Genomic DNA, 19,094 nt, shown 5'->3' on the forward strand with positions numbered 1-19,094 from the left:
TTTAAAAAAAAAAAAAAAAAAAAAATTAAATGAGTAGGGATTTGGCTCAGTGAGAAGGCCCTGAGTTCAATCTCTAGAATGAAGGGAATGGGGAGGCAAAAGCAGAAATGTTCAAACTGAAGTATTTTCCTAGGATTCTACAGCAAAGATTTAGAGTGCCATTCACAATTGTTCCTAGCAATATTTAAATGTATTATTGTACAAAGGTGTCAATGCTCTAAATAAAATCAGGAAACAAGACCAGCCCAAGAAGAACAGAGCTGTTCCTTATAAATGGAAAGAAAGCATAAAGGGAAGTAGGAACTCACAAAGAGCAACTTCATGTACCCCACATTTCTTTTTCAAAATGATTCTATCAAATATATTTCATTGTAGAATTGGTTCCCATTATAATTGGTTCTTGTTCTTTTTTTTTTTTAATCCTACCATCTTGGGACAAAATGTCATGAATGTCTAAAAACTACTAATTTATATGTTCTTGTTTGTAATTTATCAAATCTTCTGGGATATAATTTTATTTTTTCATTTTCCCTTTATAACCTCTCCCTGGTAAAACCTACAGTATCTTTTGCTTTTGATTTGTCCTGATATTTTAACTACACATTTCTAGATCTCTTTTATCATTTGATTTCCTATTGCTGTGCTTTGTGTTGTTAGAGTCCATGGTGTCTTGGGTGGAACTGTGTTTACTAATCCAACTGAAGAGCCACACCCTTGTAATTAGAGCCTTGGTTGCCATTCAGAAAATGATAGTCATTACCAAAACATTAGGCCGCAGGAATTTATGCAAACACTCTTTTCAATGAATCTAAAAACTAACCAAGAAAGTCACCAAATGCAACAGGTACTCTTTATCTACATGAAATAAGCTTAAAAATTTTTAAGAAAAATTTCATAGTTACAAAAGTACTTTCTATGCTTTCATGAGACCAGCTCATGAAAGTCTGCTTTCTCCTCCTCCCTCAAGCAATAACCTGCAAATGTTCAAATGTTCTGCCGGGAAATTTTTTAAAATTTTACTGGTACATTTTAGATATACCCCTCTTCCCCTCCTTATTTACAAAAGCTTTGTTTCCATTTTTCCCTTCTATTCTTTTCTCATCCCTTCCTTTCTTTTCCCCTGCCCCTCCTTTGTTTCCTTCCTCATTTGAGCACGTGTGTGTGTGTGTGTGTGTGTGTGTATGTGTGTGTATTTTTTGTATCAGAGATCCAACTCAGGACCTTGTGCTTGTGATGCAGGTGCAGTGTCACTGAGTTAAATCCCCAACCCATTTGAATATATTGTTAGAGAAATTTAAAAATAAGGATTCTCAGGGGAAAGTTAGAAGTCAGTCAATGTTAAGATTTATTTTTTTTTTTCAGAAAACAAGAGCCCTTAAGAGTTATTTGAAACAACAGGAGTGGTTAGGGATATTAGTCTTTTATTACTTCAGTAATTTAAAATTTTCATTTTATATACAAATAAAGAGCAAAATAGTACTAGATAAATAAGAAGTAAAGAAGGTTCATATAATTTCCTAAATCACCTACTTGCTGCTTCAAAGGTATATGGTATTAGTCATTTTAAAAAATGGTGTACATTGATCTTTACTGACGTGTTAACTATCTGTCATTATAACAAATACCTGACATAATGAACTTATAAAAGGTTCATTTGGGTTTACAGTTTGGGTTCAGCCCCTGATCAGCTGAAGCCTTTGCTTTGGCTGACAGTGGAGCATCATGGCGGGACACATGGCAGAGCAAAACTACTCCTCTCCATGTTAGGAAGCAAGAAAGTGGAAGAAGGGGTGGGGCCCAACTTTCCCTTTGAGGGCTCCACACCTAATGACCTAAAGTTCTCTCACTATGTCCCCTCTTAGAGGTTCTACCATCTCTCAGTGGTGCCATGGGCTGGTGACCAAGCCTTTAGCACAAGGGGTTTTGGGGGACACATCCAAACTATACCAACATGGAAGCATATTTATGATTCATAAATTGATAAACAGAGGTTACAAGAAACATGATCTCACTTTTGTTTAAAATAGGGAAAAAAGGGATATAAAGTGAGATGCTGGCAAAAACAAAACAAAACAAAACAAAATGCCAGGAGGCAGAAGCAGGAAGATCACCTCCAGTTTGAGACCAACAACCTGGGCTACACAGTAAATTTTAAGTCCCGCCATAGTGAAACCCTGTCTCAAAAAAACAAAAACAAGGCTGGGCATTTAGCCCCATGGAACCATGCCTGCCTCGTAAGTGTATGGTCCTGAGCTCAATCCAAGTACCATGAAAAAGAAAAGAAAGGAAGGGAGGGAGGGAGGAAAAAAAAAAATCTCATATAGTATATATGGGTTTTGTTTTTTTGTACCAGGGATCGAACACAGGTCTTTGTGCTTGCAAGGCAGGTGGTAGAACCATGGAGCTAAATCCCCGGCCCTCACACAGTATATATATGGAAATGACATATATCAGAAAGAAAGTGTATGTGTGCTAAATTCAAGACTGCTTTGTGTTTTGTTTTGTTTTGTTTTGTGTGTTTTCTGAGACAGGGTCTCACTATATATATATATATATATGAGACTGACCTGGAACTCACTATATATATATAGCTTTTTTTTTATATAGTTTCAGGCTGGCCTTGAACTCACTATGTAGTCCAGGTTGGCTTCAAACTTGTAGCAATCTTCCTACCTCAGCCTCCTGAATGCTAGGATTACAGGTATATGCCACCACACTCAGCCTTAAGATAACTTTAATATCCTTAATATTTTTTTGTATTTTCTGAATTTTCACAATGACATTTATTACTTTCACAATCAGACAAAACAAGGAGGATATTTCTATTTTGTAAAAAAGAATACATATAGGGCTGGGGATTTAGCTCAGTGGTACTGCTGCCTTCCTCACAAGCGAAAGGTCCCAAGTTTGATCCCCAGTAAGGGAAAAAAAAAAAAAAAAAAAAAAAAAAAGTGGAAAGAGTCATCCATCTCTCTGTTTCTGTCTCTCCTTCTGTCTGTCTTTCAATTCTGGTTGCTTCGGATTGGCTCGCTATGACCTACAGGTTCCAGCCCCAAGGTGGGAAAGGCAACAGCCTCCGGCTCCCGACTCTAATAAACCCTTACCCACATTAAAACAGGCTTCCTTATTAGTGCTAACAGAGAAGCCACAGGGCACACTGTCTTGACTTCAATGAGAAACCAGCAATACGGTGGGAAATGAATGGGAGAGGACAGAGGAAGTCACTTTCTGATGGGACAGGTCTTGGTCACAAGCAAATTAGACTAGTTCTGGGACCCTAATCTTTTTCCCTCTTTTGCTTCCTGCCCATAAAGTGAGCAGTTTTGCTTTGTTACCTGCTACTGCCATGATGTGTTGCTTCGTCAGAGGCCCAAAACTATGGGTCGACAAATTATGGACTGGAATCTCTAAAATTGTGAGCTCAAATAAAACTTTTCTCATTATAAGCTGATTATCTCAGATATTTTGCTCTACTGACAGAAAGCTAACATGGCTCCCAGTAGGAAAGAAAACTTTTATCATCTAAAGAAGAGAGGAAAGGATGTTGATGAGACTGAAGTAACAGATATCCAATATTTTAGACTTTCATCAAGAATAATGTAACTTTTAGGGGTTGGTGAGTGGTACTGGGGATTGAACACAAGGCCTCCTGCAGTGTAGGTAAGGGCTCTACCACTGAACTGCATCTCCAGTCTTTTGGTATTTTAGTCTAAGACTTGCTTGTTACCCAGTTTGCCCCGTCTTAGTTACTTTTCTCTAGTTGCCGAGACAAAAATACCCAACACCCAAAATTAAAGGGGGAAAGGTTTATTGGGCTTACAGTTCCTAGAGGTTTCAGTCCATAATCGACTGGCTCCAAGTCAGGGTGGCAGAGGGCAATAGTTCATAGTGGGAAGAAGGTAGCAGAGCATCAAGGGACCTTCACAGCATCGTTCTGCCCCCTTTATCTCACTAAGATTACTTAGGGTGGGTAGCACTCACTTCCTTAAACCTAGGGCCCTTGGGCCTAGCCTCACCATGAATGATCACACTCTAGATTCAGCCACCTCTGAAAAGCCATGGGTTTTGAGGGGAACATCTAAACACAAGCCATAACAGCTCCTAACTTTTTTGATCTTTCAGGCTTAGCCTCTTGAATAGCAAGGATTATAGGTGTGTGCCATCATGCCCAATAAAGAATAGTAAGGTCCCAAGTTTGATCCCTGGTACAAATAAATAAATGAATAAATAATAAGTGAATTTTCAAAAAAGAAAAAAAAAAGCCAGGGATTTGGCTCAGTCATGCTGCTGCCTGCCTCACAAGAACAAGGACCCCCCATTGAGAATAGTGAATTTTAAAAAGCATTCCCACACAGAGATCTTCAGTGTTTGGGAACTAGAAGTCACTGTTAAATATCTAAACTGCAATACTACTCATTGGCAAGCATTCATCCAGTGTACCCTGTGCCCAATGGCTTGTATCCTACTAGGATAGGCAATAAACAAAAAGCAAGCAAACAAAATGTTCCTGCTTTTACAGATTTTCCAGAGTCAGGCATCAGCAACAGCTCTTTAACAATGAGTGTGAAATTGTCCTCTGGCCAGAAATTTGGATGCAGCAGTTAAGATTTTAGAAAAAGTGCAATTTGGCTTTCAGGTAATTTTTTCTCACTTATTCGAGAACACCATAGTAAGATCCTATTTATGAAAGAAACTAAGGTGAGGTGAGTTATGAGATTTACAGGCCACGTGAGAAGAGTACAGTCTTCCATGCTTTGATATTAATGGAAAATTGCAATACCTGGACACACTCCAAGGCATTGTGCAGCATTCTTAAGCTGTAAACTATGTTACTTAACCTGCCCTTGGTGACACTGGGCAAGCCAACCCTATGGTCAATGTTTAATTTCAGACGAAAAATGTTTTATAGCTGACTCAGTAATGACCACACCTCCTTTAACAGGCCAATAGGTTAAGGTACATGGATCAGAACATGTCATTAATTCTCTGTCTTTTTAGCATCACCTAACATTGAATTTGAAAAATTTTGCGGTGATTTCGCTCAGTTTCTACTGCCTGCCTTGTAAATGCAAGGTCTTGAGTTCAATCTCCAGTACCAAAACAAAAGGAAGGAGGATATTCCAAGTAAGTTTTGGCTAATGTCACTTCATACTATTTTTTTTAAGAGCATAACAAGTATCATTCTCTAACTTGGTGATTCTCAACTCTGCCTGCACATAAGAATCACCTTTAAATGGGGCACAGTGGGTGCATGGGGGAGACAAGGCAAAGGGAGGAAGATAACAAGTTCAAGCCCAGCCTGGGCAATTTAGCAACCTAAACCTTCTCAGAATAAAAAAGGGCTGGGGATGTAGCTCAGTGATAAGGCCTTTGGTTCAAGCAAGCTATTGAAAAAACAAAACAAAACACATTTATTTATTTATTGAACCGGAGTCTTGCTGTGTGCCCCAAACTGGCCACAAACTTGTGATCCTTCAGCTTCAGCCCCTCAAATAGCTCAGATTACAGTTATAGGTCACCACACCCAGTTTGAGAAAAAAACAAGAACAACTGAAGGGCCAGGCATGGTGGTGCACACCTGTAATCCCAGTACTCGAGAGGCTGAGGCAGGAGGATCGCCATGAATTCAGGGCCAGCTTGAGGCCAGCCTGGACTACACAGTGGATTCAAGGTCAGCTTAAATTGCATAGTGAGACCCTGTCTCCAAAACAAAACAAGACTAGAATTGGGATGAGGGATGGAGACCCAGCCTTGATATCCTTTCAAAAGCATTGGAGGGGGTCAAGGAGTATAGTCCATTGCTGTGCAAGGCTCTGGATTCAATTACACACACACACACACACACACACACACACACACACACAGGGCACTGTAAGACTACCTAAATAATAACATACTCAGCAGCCAGGGTAAAGAAGGAAAATCTTTTGAATGTGGAACACTTGGCTCTATTCATTTTATGCCAGCCAGATTTTCATTAGAGAATGAATCACTTTAACTCTTATGATTTATTCACTTATAGAAGAGGGATAAATGATCCCACATCCTTTCATCTTTTTTCCTTTCATTCTTTTCTTTCTTTCTGTCCTCTCATTCATCCATTTAATCACTCATTCATTAAATAAGAATTTAATGAAAGTGCTGTGCTAGGTAATAAGGATACAGAAATAGAATTTGTAGTTTTATTCAAATGTTACAATATTAATAAGGTAGCACATGTATATTCATCATCCTGTGATTCTTAAGTAAATTTCAATTTTAAAAAAATAGCTATGAAAATACACACCAATCTTCCCTGGTTAGATTTATTTAATTAAAATATTGAGTTGAAGCTGGAGTTGTTGTTAGGCAATCATCAACACTCCTGATCTATTGTACTTTCAATGAGTCACATAGTTAGCTATCCATCTGTCAAAGCATAATTCTCAAACATTCATATATTGAATCAAAAAATATAAATGCATTTAATTCATTAGGTTCCATATAAAAATTTTATCAACTTTATGAGTTACCCTAATTTAAGACTCTTCAGATGTCTTTGGAGTATTTTTGTGAAGTTTTGGTACTTCAGATATACCAAACACTTCCCAGAAAATCCAGCAAGACAGCTTATTATTCAGCTTCTGTGGGCCGGGGATTTAGCCTGTGGTGCTGCCACCTGCCTTGCAAGCACAAGGACCCAAGTTCGATTCCCGGGACAAAAAAAAAAATAGCTTCTGTTAAATTCCCAAGTTGGGTTCTTATAAGTAGGTAAAGGTAGAACCCTTCACTAGGAAAAACAAACAAAAAATCCACTTCCATGGCCAACTCTAAGACCAGGGTGGCTAAATTATTCCTGGGGAGCAGGACATTCTCATACTAAAATTCTGGATATATTTAAAGCTAAGAATAAATGCAGGCTCACCTCAGTCACAGAAGCACCACCATCATTCTGACTCAGTAGTGCACCCACCTAAATCCAAAGTAAAACTAACACAGGAGGAAAACATCTGAAGGGAATGAAGAGAGAACAATTTTTCAGCCAAGAACAGATTCAAAGCTAATAGGTTCCAAGAAAGCAAGCTTTGTTCATAGCATACAGTTCCTTGTAACGGGGAGCTTTATTTGCTACTATCATATAATCATAATTATTATAAGGCATGGTTTACTCACAAGAAGAAATAATATATCAAAGGAAAATAATCAATAGAAGAAAAAGAAAGTAATTCTAGGTTAGGGTACTATGTTCTGAATCTTTGTATCTTTGGAATATTCATATATTGAAAATTATCATCATATTTTTATTGTATTAGGAGGCCTTTGGGAGACAATGAGGATTGAAGGCCTTGAGGGCTCTGGAGTGAGGTTGATGCCTTTATCAGCGTCCTGAGAAGGTCTGCAACCTGGAAGGTAGCCTCACGAGGATGAATCATGCTGTCATTGATCTCAGGCATCAGCCTCTAGAATGTGGAAAACAAAATTTTTTTTTCTAAACCACCCAGTTTGTGGTAATATGTTATAGCATTTGAACTACTAAAATGGGGGCAAGCAGATGGATTTATATTTTTGAGATATACAACCATTCAGTAATGTGCATGGATGAATCAGTGTGGGCTAAGATACAGTAAAAGTATTACTAACAATAGGAAGAACAGCTAATAACTGCTTTCTTTTAGACAAGGTACTCTTAGGGCTTTACATGCATTTTCTCATTTCATACTCATACAGCCTTAACTATTATTATTTTCATTTTTTTCCAATGAAAGCGATGAAGCTCAGAGAATTTAAGTAAGTCGATTAAACTAACACGGCTGATCAGTGTTCAGGTTGAGATTTGATACACAGATTTGCCTCACACCAAAGCCCATGCTTTTATTATAACATAATTCACTGTTCTAATTTAGAACTAGAGATTATGTAGCTGTAGCCACCCAGCTCAGAGGGGATAATAGTACTTTTAAGACTAACTACTCTGAGCCTTTTGCATGTACTCGTCACCAGTAATGTGAAAAATGTTAATGGTGGGGCCGGGGATTTAGCTCAGTGATTCTGCCACCTGCCTCGCAGAACAAGGACCCGAGTTCGATCCCCAGTACAAAAAAAAAAAAAAAATGCTAATGGTGATGAAGCGCACTGGGAGGTAGTTGCCAACAGGAAGTAATTTGTAGCAGCTGAGCATGTGCTACACAAAGTTAGGGATTGCAATCCTTTATCTGGGAATAAAAAAGCAAAATCTATCAATATAGATTGTGGTGACTAATTACAAGAAAAAATATTGCCAAAACTAACTGTTCCTCTTTAAAAATGGAATAATAAAAGTTACAAGTTACTAGTTGAAAAAAAACAACTAGCTGTTCTCCCTTGGCACTGAAATTCAATGAGTAGAGTTGGGGGCTAGAGCTCAGTGGAAGAGCACTTGCACAGCGTCCCACAAAGTCCTGGGTTTGATTCTCCAGTATGGCAATTTTTTAAAAAATGAAAAGAAAAGCAATAAATATACCTCATATCTGGATTACCTTGGACAGTGTTAGCTTAATTGGGATGTTGGGGCTGTTGCACTCAAGTTGCCTCTACTACGGGAAATTTATGTTAGTAATAAGACAGGGAAGTAACTGACTTTGATGAAACCTTTAAAAAACAAAGGTTCTCAGCCAAGTATGGTGGCATATGCCTGCAAACCCAGCACTCAGGAGGCTGAGACAGGAGGATTACTGTAAATCTGAGGCCAGCCTTGGCCATATAGTGAGTTCAAGGCCAACCTGAACAAAATAGTGAGACCCTGTCTCAAAAAACCAAAAAGGAAGGAAGCAAGAAAGGAAGGCGGGGAAGGAGGGAGGGAGGGAGGGAATGGTTGGTTCTCTGGAAGCCCCAGTTCCTTTATGTTGCACCAAATGCAATGAGTTGATGTCAACAGAAGTCAATGTACAACTAATGTAGGTCTCCATTTTACTATGGTTTTAAAATGCTTTTTCTATTTCAAGATTCACTACTCATAACCTTGGATTGAACACAGTTCCATAACACTTAACTTTCATGCATATATTAAAAGGTTAAAATAAATCAGGAAGGGTCAAAGAATTTTTGGTAATAAGCTACAGGAGGTATAAATATATAGATGTGTGACTTTCTTTGGCAACTTCTAGTAGTTTATATACATGGATATTTCCAACAAATATAGTATGGGTAATCTGACTAACAGTTAGGGGCTGTAGTTCCTATGGTGACCCCAACATCAGAAATTCTAGGGTCACACCCCCAAGAGATCACTGCTGGTTTCCCCCATGGTGTAGCTGAGTCCAAGTATGAGAAGCCAGGGATATTACAGTTTAACAGGGCCTCTATCAACTGCAAATGATCAGACAGAGCTTCTTATGCCACATGATGCATAAGAATCCTGGCCTTCAGGAGGCTGAGGCAGGAGGATTGCCATGAGTTTAAGGCCAACCTGGACTGCATAGTGAGTTCAAGACCAGCCTGCTGAATTGCATAGTGAGACTGTCTCAAAAAACAAAACAAAACGGGCCTCCCCCGCAAAGAAACAAACATATCAAGAGCTTGCGAAAGCAGATCTTTAGTCTTCTCCACAGACTGACTCAATAGGCCTGTGATGGTATACAGAAATTTGCATCTCTAATAAACTCAGAGGCAAGACAGCTGCATCCCTGGATCACACTCTGAGTAACACCGATCTAAAGATAGTGATGCATTTAAAAGTTCACAAATTCTGAATTTTTATTGCATTCCTATCTGACTGCATATGGTGGCTGTGGAAGAGTAGACTCTGGAGAAAGTAAAAAGTGGCAAAAGGTGTATCCATTCTTAGAGTGGGCAGAACTTTTCCTCTGTAGCCACCATTTATATGATAAGAAACACTTTTCCGTGATAAGGATACAAATCTAGTTACAAGGGCACCTAAGGGCCCCACCTCTCAATAGACCAAGTTTCTAACACACGAACTTTGGGAGACACATTCAAACCACAGCAGAAATAAGCATACAAATTAAGGGGAACATTTATTGGGTTGATGGATTTAGGCATAAGTTAGAGAAATAACTCATCTTGAATTATTCTTGAGGCTAATATCCTGATCCTAAGTCCTTTGCAGTAGTAATTTGATGTTATTAGACCAATACCATCAGCATTACCTGGGAATTTATTAGAAATTAAATCCTTAGCCAGGCGTGGTGGCACACACCTGTAATCCCAGCACTCAGGAGGTTGAGGCAGGAGGATCGCTATGAGTTCGAGACCAGTCTGGGCTACACAGTGAGTTCCAGGTCAGTCTCAACTGCATAGTGAGACCCTGTCTCAAAAAAACCAAAAAAGAAAAAGAAATTAAATCCTTAAGCCCCACCCAACTCTGCTGACTTAGAGACTCAACAAACTGTGTTTTAATAAACTCTCCAGGTAACGCCAATGAGTGCCAATATCTGAGATCACTGAGATACTGAGAGTCAGTATGCATCAGAATCACAACTGCATGGCAACATTGGTTTGAAGCGCTTTCTCCATTTAACCCTAACTTTTAAATATGTTTGCGGACATTCTGAGAAACACTGCCCTAATCCAGAGGCTTTCAATTTTTTTTTTTTTTTTTTTACTGAGGCCCACACGTTACACCGTGACTCAGGAAATATAAGAATACTTGTAACTAAAACAGGTTTTGCAAAATAACACATGATCATAGGCATGCGGTGTAGTCTGATGTTTTCTAAGCCCTTATTTAAAATGCTGGTGAGGCCGGGCCTGGTGGTGCACACCTGTAATCCCAGTACTAGGGAGGCTGAGGCAGGAGGATCGCTGTGAGTTCAAGACCAGCCTGGGCTACATAGTGAGTTCCAGGTCAGTCTCAACTACACAGTGAGACCCTGTCTCAAAAAGCAAAAAAAAAAAAAAAACTCAAAACTGGTGTTTGGACTGAGGATGTAACTCAGCGGTACGGTGCTTGCTTAGCATTTGCAAAACCCTTGGTTTAGGATCCCTAGCACTGCAAAATTAAACAAACAGATAAAGAATGCTGGTGGCAGAACTACTGATTACATGACCCCCTAATGGGCTGCAACTGCAGCTTTAGAGGCAGACCCTGGATGCCCTGGGTCATTGCTTCTCAGATCTTATAATGCATTTGCAGATTCTACATCAGTGAGACTGGGGTGGGGTGCAATTTGAAATTCTGCATTTCTAACAAGCCTCCAAGTGTTATTAATGGTGCTGATCCATTTATTACCCTTTTATTGCAAAGCCAAGACTATAAGGAGTCCAAACCAACTTGGTGTTGCTTTCTTTCTCTCTCTCTCTCTCTTTTTTGTGGGGGCGCTGGGATTAAACCAAAGCCTTGGCTCATACCAAGCAAGAGCTCTAACACTGAACTACATTCTCAGCCCCAGGGAATCTACCTCGCTTATTTATTTATTTTTAATTTTTCCTGTGGTACTGGGGATTCAACCCAGGGCTTTAGTGTTGAGCTACATCCCAGCCCTCTTTTATTTTTTTATTTTGAGACAGAGTCTCACTAAGTTTCGCCAGCTGGGTTTGAACATGTGATCCTCCTGTCTCAGCTTCCCAAAGTGCTAGGGTTATTAGGCATGTGTCACTGCTCCTGGCTGTGCCTTTCTTTATGATAGTGAGCTTTGGAAGAAACTGCGAATAGACTAGCTGTTATTATTTTGTCCCAGTGTAGTGGGCTAATCCTAACCCTAACCCTAACCTGTCCCTAAAATCATTGCCACTATTTATGGAATTCAAACTCAGTCCATAAGAATGTAAGCAGACACTGATTTCCAGCAGATCAGGAGATTTTTATCTATTATCTACCTGATTTAAACTTGTAGTAGTGTAGCCTTACTCACTCTAGGTTAAATACCAGAATTACAAAATAGAAAAATTCGGCACCTGCCTGGCAAGCATGAGGCCCTGAGTTCAATTCCAGACACCAAAAAGAAAAAAGAAAATTGAAAAATTAAGAACAGGGATGTGTCTTGTGTCTCATTATTAAAATATTCCTTCATATGAGAGTTAGCATTATGTATGCCTAAAATTACCAATAAATGTTTGGCTATTAAAAAAAATAAAACAGTAACATCTAAAAAAAAAAAAGCTCTTCATAGATAGGTAAGGACGTTCAAAAGGTAGTACACAGAAAGGCCAGAGTACTGCCGGATCAAAGCTGACTGGCTCCTGTGGATGGGCACCACGCTGGTGAATTCAGACTAGGATCAGGCACAGAGGCCTGATGCATAGGCACAAAAAAGTGCCAAGACTCAGAGCCCAGACTGGCATTCTCCTTGTTTACAGAGACTGATACAGAAGACAGGAACGTGGGGCTGGATTGTTTATTTCATAATGAAAAGTACAACTGCCAAGAGGACTGACACTTGTGTCCTTAGACAGACGTCTTTCCTCTCCCTGTAGATACTTTATATGAAAAAGCAAGTTATACTTATGAGGTTGTGGGGGAGCATGGAATCAGAGAAAGGAGTTTGTTAAATATTTCAAAGGGCTGGGCGTGGTGGCGCACGCCTGTAATCCCAACACTCAGGAGGCTGAGGCAGGAGGATCGCTGTGAGTTTGAGACTAGCCTGGGTTACATAGTGAGTTCCAGGTCAGTCTCAACTACATAGTGAGACCCTGTCTCAAAAAACCCCCCCAAAATTTTTTTTCAAAGTTCATAGATCATCTCAATTATAGAGAATCTATCTGCTGAAGGGCTCCTCTTCCCTTGGCCAACTTTAGATAGGTCCATCAGCGCGTCTGAGAACCTCTATTGAGACCCTCTATTTTCTAGAATCTTTCTTTTTTTTTCCTGTAGATAATTTTTTTTTTTTTTTTTTTTTTTTGGTACTGGGGATCAGACTCAGGGCCTTGAGCTTGCGAGGCAGGCAGTAGAACCACTGAACTAAATCCCGGCCCTGAATCTTTGTTTACCTATATGAGTCATTCATTAGGCACATCAAATTTTTTAAGCTTGTATCTTTTGGATTTTTAAAAATTTTTCTCTGCTCTGACTCAGAATTATGTTATTTGTGTAGTTTCTCAGAGTGTGCTGTAATTTTTCCTTTTTTTTCTTCTCCTCTCCCCACCCCCATTTTCTTCCTCTTCTCCTCCTTCTTTCTTTTTTCATTCCTCAGAATTGAACCCAGGACCCAGACTTTATTTATTTATTTTTAAGAGATTGGGGTCTCCCAGTTGCTCAAGCTTGTCTCCAGCTCCTTGGCTCAAGTGATCCTCCTGCCTCAGCCTTCTCAGGTGAGGCCAAAGTGCATCACCATACCCAGAGATTCTATTTTTTTGAGAGATATTTTGTTTGTCCCCCTTTATTAACAGCTATAGTTTTAGTATTGGATTGCTTATGTCAGGAAAATATTATTTTCTATTATTTAAATTTGTATCAAGATTGGGCATGCAGCTCAATGTCAGAATGCTTAACATGCTTGTAGGGCCTAGATTTGATCCCTAGAACTGCATTTAAAAAAAGTGATGCATTGCACAGATTTTTTTAAAAAGCCAATAATGTTAGATCATAACCAAAGGAAAAAAAAAAAGGAACATCACCCCACTCTCCCAACAAAGACAGCCATGTTCAATTTTTAAAAAGTACTGCTGTTGGTACTTACCTGTGGTCATATCTCTAAAGAATATCTTTATACTGTTATTTTTCGAGTTTTCAACTTTAGACATTTTTACTGACTTCTATGGAAGATGAAGATCTGGAACCTTGCACATGTCCAGATTTGGAAGTTCTTTTATCTACATCTACAAGTTGATTTGTCATTTAAAACTGCCAATTTAGGTCCAGGAATATAGCTCAGTGGTACCGCCGCCTGCCTTGCAAGCACAAAGTCCTGAGTTCAATCTCTGGCACAAAAAAAATACAAAATACAAAATACAACTGCCAATTTAACTAAATTACAATGGTTTACTAAGTAAATGATGTTTACACTATAAGAATTTACATAAATATTATTCACTGTTTGGCCATAAGGTAAATTATGAGAGCATTTCCTTTGTGAATGGCTTGGATTTCTTGCGGTTCATGATTGCCTTCTATTCTTCCTGTTATTAACATCTTTTTTTTCTGTTATTAACATCTTGCATTAGTATTATATACTCTTTGTAATCAATGAACCAATATTGACATATTACTATTAACTAAAATTCATACTTTATTTCCTTAGTTTTTACCTACTCTCCTTTTCTGTTCCAATATCCCAATCCAGGAATCTGTATTCTTTTTAGTAATTGTCTCCTTAGTTTCCTCTTGGCTTTGGAGAATTCCTTCCCTTGTTCTTTTTGTTTGATTTCTCCTATCTCTGCTCAGGCAAGCATGAGAAGGTTCCACCCACCTTCCTTGGTTTTGATTATCTTAGCTTTTTCTTTCCTTTGCTTTCTCCCCTTCCTTCTCCTCTTTCTCTTCGTTCTCCTCCTCCTCTTCCCTCTTCCTCTTCTTTTTGGTGTTGGGGATTGAACCTAGGACCTTTTGCACGACAAGGTACTATAACACTGAGCTACAACTATAGCTTTGACCTTAACATGTTGATTAGTACTGGTTAGGTATTTTGCAAAATGTTCTTCAATTAGAATATGTCTGATAAGGGGCTGGGGATTTAGCTCAGTGGTTCCACCGCCTGTCTCACAACGTGCAAGGTCCCAAGTTTGATCCTCAGCACTGCCCCCCCCCAAAGTGTCTGATATTCTTCTCATGATTAGATGTGGTTATTTGTTTTTGGGAAAAAGACCATAAAGGTCTTTCAATCTTTTTCAGTGTGGTCACTGTGTGGGTTTTGCTCCCGTGGGCATTTCTAGAACCCTCAGATCTGCTCCAATTTGGATTTGGTTCTCTTTCTAGATCTACTAATTGTTATTTTTCATAATTTTCCTTGAAATTGTCTTCATTTTTCCTTCTGTATCAGACTTCCTGTTTACTGTATTTCTTCTTTTAATGGTTTAGTTTTTAATTTGAGTAGGCAATATCCTCCAGTGAAAAGGTAGCCTCCTGAAAAAAAGTATACAGAAGGTAATTTTTTGAGTCCTTACAGTATGGGTTTGTTTGTTTTTTGTTTATTTGAGACAAGGCTTCACTGTGCAGTTTAGGCTGGCCTAAACTCACTATGTAGCCCAGGCTGGCCTTGAACTCACAGCAATCCTCCTGCCTCAGGCTTCCAAGTACAGTAGTGGATCACAGGCATGCACCACCAGGCCCAGCTTAGTCCTTACAGTATGCTCTTATTCTATTATAATCAATGAATAGTTTTGAGGATTTTGTCATATTGATTTCTTCTTTGTTCTCTCATGGTCATATATTAGACAGCCTGCGAGTTCTTTCATTTTATCTTTCCTCTCCTGTTCTTTACTCATCTGTATCATCCTCTGTTTTAAAATTCCTGCTCCTGTTTCATTAATGAGATATCTTCTTTTGTCTGACTGAGATGCCAGTGTAGAAAACTCTTTTCTTCACCTCCCTGTACTATCTCTTCTTCATCCAAGCTTTTCACTTTCTTGATAGTGAAGTTCTTCACTTTTCTGAAGATCCTTTTATTATCCATTTACATTTAAAAGTAAGAGCCTGAAAACCCTGAGTGCAAGCTTGTTGTACATGGGTAGGGCTTGTAGCCTGTAGGGCATTCCTACAAAGGAGGCTGGTGAGTGGCTTGTGCCTGAGGGCCTCTGATTGGCTGCTAACATTCTATGCCAGTGTTAGTGCCCAAACTGCAACCTCAAACCCACTTACTTATCACAAATGCCAACACTGCAATTAAATCTGAATACTGAGGTTTAAATTTAGAAAAAACAACTCACACATTAATATCTTTCATCTTAAAAGAAAAACAAAGTAACAGACCTTTTAAAGTGACTCAAACAGCTTTTTATTGAAAGGCAAAAGTTTTTCATCTGGTGTGATTTTGCACAAATAATGTGATTTTTGCCGTTGTATGCATGCTGATAATTTGTCCAACTGTGGCTAGGGAGACTTGGCTCACATGCCGAGAGAGAAGGGTCTGTGTGCCTGCTGCAGCACATGTGCCACAGCCTTGCCACCACTATTCTAGGTGTTAAGGATGAGAACAAGAGGATGACGGAGAATTTTACCTAATTCCCTTTTTAGGTTTTAGGCCCGATCTCTGCCGTCTACTTTGCCTATTAGTCCTGAGCTTGAGACCCTTCTAGTTCAGTTCAAAAGGTATTGCTTCAGTAGAGAAGAGTCTACCAGGAAAATAGAGGGGGTATGTTAGTCTAATAGTCTTGGTAAATACAAACTCTCAGCATGTTAACCGTTTTCAGCTTACTTCTCAATTTCAATATGCCTACCAAGTCCTACACCATAGTCAGCTTGTTTTTTGTGCTTCTCCTTTGGTAAGGCAGATGACAACTTCTGAGTTCTACCAGTTGGCTGTTTTCCTGTCTATTTTGCACCATCTTGGTCAGTTCCCTTTTCATTTTCATCCCCATCTAATAGGTTATCATGACCTTTTGATTCCAGTTCCTAAATATCAACCACGCCACCCATTGCTGCATTCCAATATTATTGCTTCAGTTTAGGCTCATGTTCTTTCTTTCCTACACTGCTGCAACCAATCTGCTAGTTGTCCTATTTTTAGTCTTTTCCTACCTGCACTGCTTTAGCCATCGCCATCTTCTAAAATTTTCTTCCTAAATTCCTAATGATCCTAGATCATTATTAGAATAAATTCCAAACTCTCCACACACAACCTCTCAGCCCTTCAGTATCTGGACTCTTGCACACCTTTTAATTTTATTTATTTATTTATTTTCTGGTACTGGGGATTGAACTCAGGATCCTTGAGTTGAACACCTTTCCAGGCAGGTTTGGTGCCACTGAGCTACATCCCTGGCCCTCTGCATACTTTTTCTAGTCTCATCCCTTGCCTCTATCCCCAATGTGGTACTTTAGTCATACAGCAAAGCAAACTATTTTTCATTTTCTGATGCACCTTAAGAATATCTCATAATTCCTTTACTATTCCTAAATATTCTTTGGGCTTTTTTTAAATCTTTCTGGCAAAATATGGATTTCTCATCCATGAGAGATGACGTCAAATATCACCTCCAAGAAGCCTTTCCCAATCCTTAAAATGAGTTGGTCATTCTCTCCTCTAGACTTCCAGGGAGCCCTTCTCACAAACCTCTAGTCTTTCTATACTGTTGGGTGGTTGTTTATGAATCTATTTCTCACACAACTGGTTCTATTCATTTTTATACTGTTTGTCTCTACCCCTCAGCATACAGGAGAATACCCCAGGTATGTAGCAGCAGACGGCTAACTTAAGTATTGAGCACTTAGGTACTTAACAAGTATTTGTTGAGGAAATTTGAGGAAGTCTGAGTTTCTGCTGTTAGGATTCCCCGAAGTCCTAATTATAGGAGTCTACACAAAAACATACTTGCAGGAACAGGTGTACATTTCCTTGTGACTAGTGACAAGAAAGACACATAAACTCAGACAGGCAAAGTTGTCACCTCTACAGGCCTGACTGCAAGGCAGTTTGACATTGGCTACAATGAAGTCTCCAGAAAGTAGGAATTTTTATCTTTTTATTTACTCTGGCATCCTTAGTGCCTCAGGCATGGTAAGTGCTTGTATTAGAATACTGACAGGAAACAGATGGCACATTCAAAATAAGATAATTTGAGGAGAACATTTACAAAGGTGTAGAGGAATCACAAATGATAGCAATGTAATCCAGAGTTTCTAACAGTGAAAAGCTGTTACCACCCCAAGAGGTATAAAGGGAGAGTTACAGAGTAGTCCGCCCTGTCTTGAGAACAGTGACCCCAGTCATTGCCACTGAACTGGAAAGGCCTACACAAAGGTAACCTCAGTCCAATTCACAGTCTTCAAAAGGATGTAGAAAAGCTCAGGCTTAGGTGGCTATCTTTTAAAGCACCTAATTTAGTATGAGGTCAAGCAGGAGGCCGAGCCAAGGCTCCAAGTGTGTGACATAGTTGCCATTACTCTTCCTTTCCACATTCCCCAACCTGGCCTCCATGGCAGACTTTTTTTTTTTCCTTTTTACACCAGATACAGTTTTCTTTCCTGTTTCACCCAGAAAAGTCTCTATAATCTCTTTCAACACAGTGCTCTAAACAATGACTGTTACCTGGTATGAAATTTATTTGTCAAACTGGGTATAACCAAATAAGCGTAGTGGTGGGGTGGGTAGGGTCTTTCTAGTTTGAAGTAAGCCCCCAGACATTAGCTGGGGTACAGACGTTGAATCAGCTCCAGAAAAAAAGAATTGGCAAGTGCTAACCTGACTTTTTTTCCCCAGTTCTAGTTAGAATTTTGAACCTAATGGCAGAAATAAGAATGCAAATCAGCAATTGAAGAAAAAATTGTACAGACAGATCAAAACGATGAGAGCTGAGGGAAAGTCATGTAGTGGACGTATAGGATATTTTCAGACTTAAGCTGGTAGAAATGATGTTTCTAAGACACAATTAGGCATGATGCAGATTGACTCAGATATTGAATACTAAAGAACTCAAAGCAGAAGGTCTTAAGTAGATAAGTAGAGAACGACATAGAAAGGAGTAGTAAGCTACTTTTTTCTCCCCCTATACTTTTAGCTTTCCAAACTAAGACAAAAGCTTTTAATTTGAATAGTTAATTATAACAGGCACATAAGATCTTAATAACTGCCGTTTACTCAGTAGCTACTCAGTTTTATGCCTTAGATTTGTTCTCATTAACCTGCATAGCAACTCTGTAAGTTAAAACGACATAGAAAGGAGTAGTAAGCTACTTTTTTCTCCCCCTATACTTTTAGCTTTCCAAACTAAGACAAAAGCTTTTAATTTGAATAGTTAATTATAACAGGCACATAAGATCTTAATAACTGCCGTTTACTCAGTAGCTACTCAGTTTTATGCCTTAGATTTGTTCTCATTAACCTGCATAGCAACTCTGTAAGTTAAATAAAATTATAACATTATATTTTGCAGAGGAGGAAATGCTTTTTTTTTCTCCCCCTATACTTTTAGCTTTCCAAACTAAGACAAAAGCTTTTAATTTGAATAGTTAATTATAACAGGCACATAAGATCTTAATAACTGCCGTTTACTCAGTAGCTACTCAGTTTTATGCCTTATTTGTTCTC

At 39.0% G+C, this 19,094-nt stretch overlaps 1 long non-coding RNA gene across 1 annotated transcript in view; it reads right to left on the reverse strand.

The window, feature by feature from the left end:
- Positions 1-7,143: 7,143 nt before the first annotated feature.
- LOC104849936 overlaps positions 7,144-19,094 on the reverse strand; it is a 46,123-nt gene continuing 34,172 nt past the window's right edge. The window contains exon 4 of the long non-coding RNA XR_776856.1: positions 7,144-7,439. This is a non-coding gene — a long non-coding RNA (uncharacterized LOC104849936). The remainder of the gene's footprint in view (positions 7,440-19,094) is intronic.

The sequence above is a fragment of the Fukomys damarensis genome, unplaced genomic scaffold (assembly GCF_012274545.1).
Source record: "Fukomys damarensis isolate Sample0158 unplaced genomic scaffold, DMR_v1.0_HiC HiC_scaffold_20, whole genome shotgun sequence".
Classification (NCBI taxonomy): domain Eukaryota; kingdom Metazoa; phylum Chordata; class Mammalia; order Rodentia; family Bathyergidae; genus Fukomys; species Fukomys damarensis.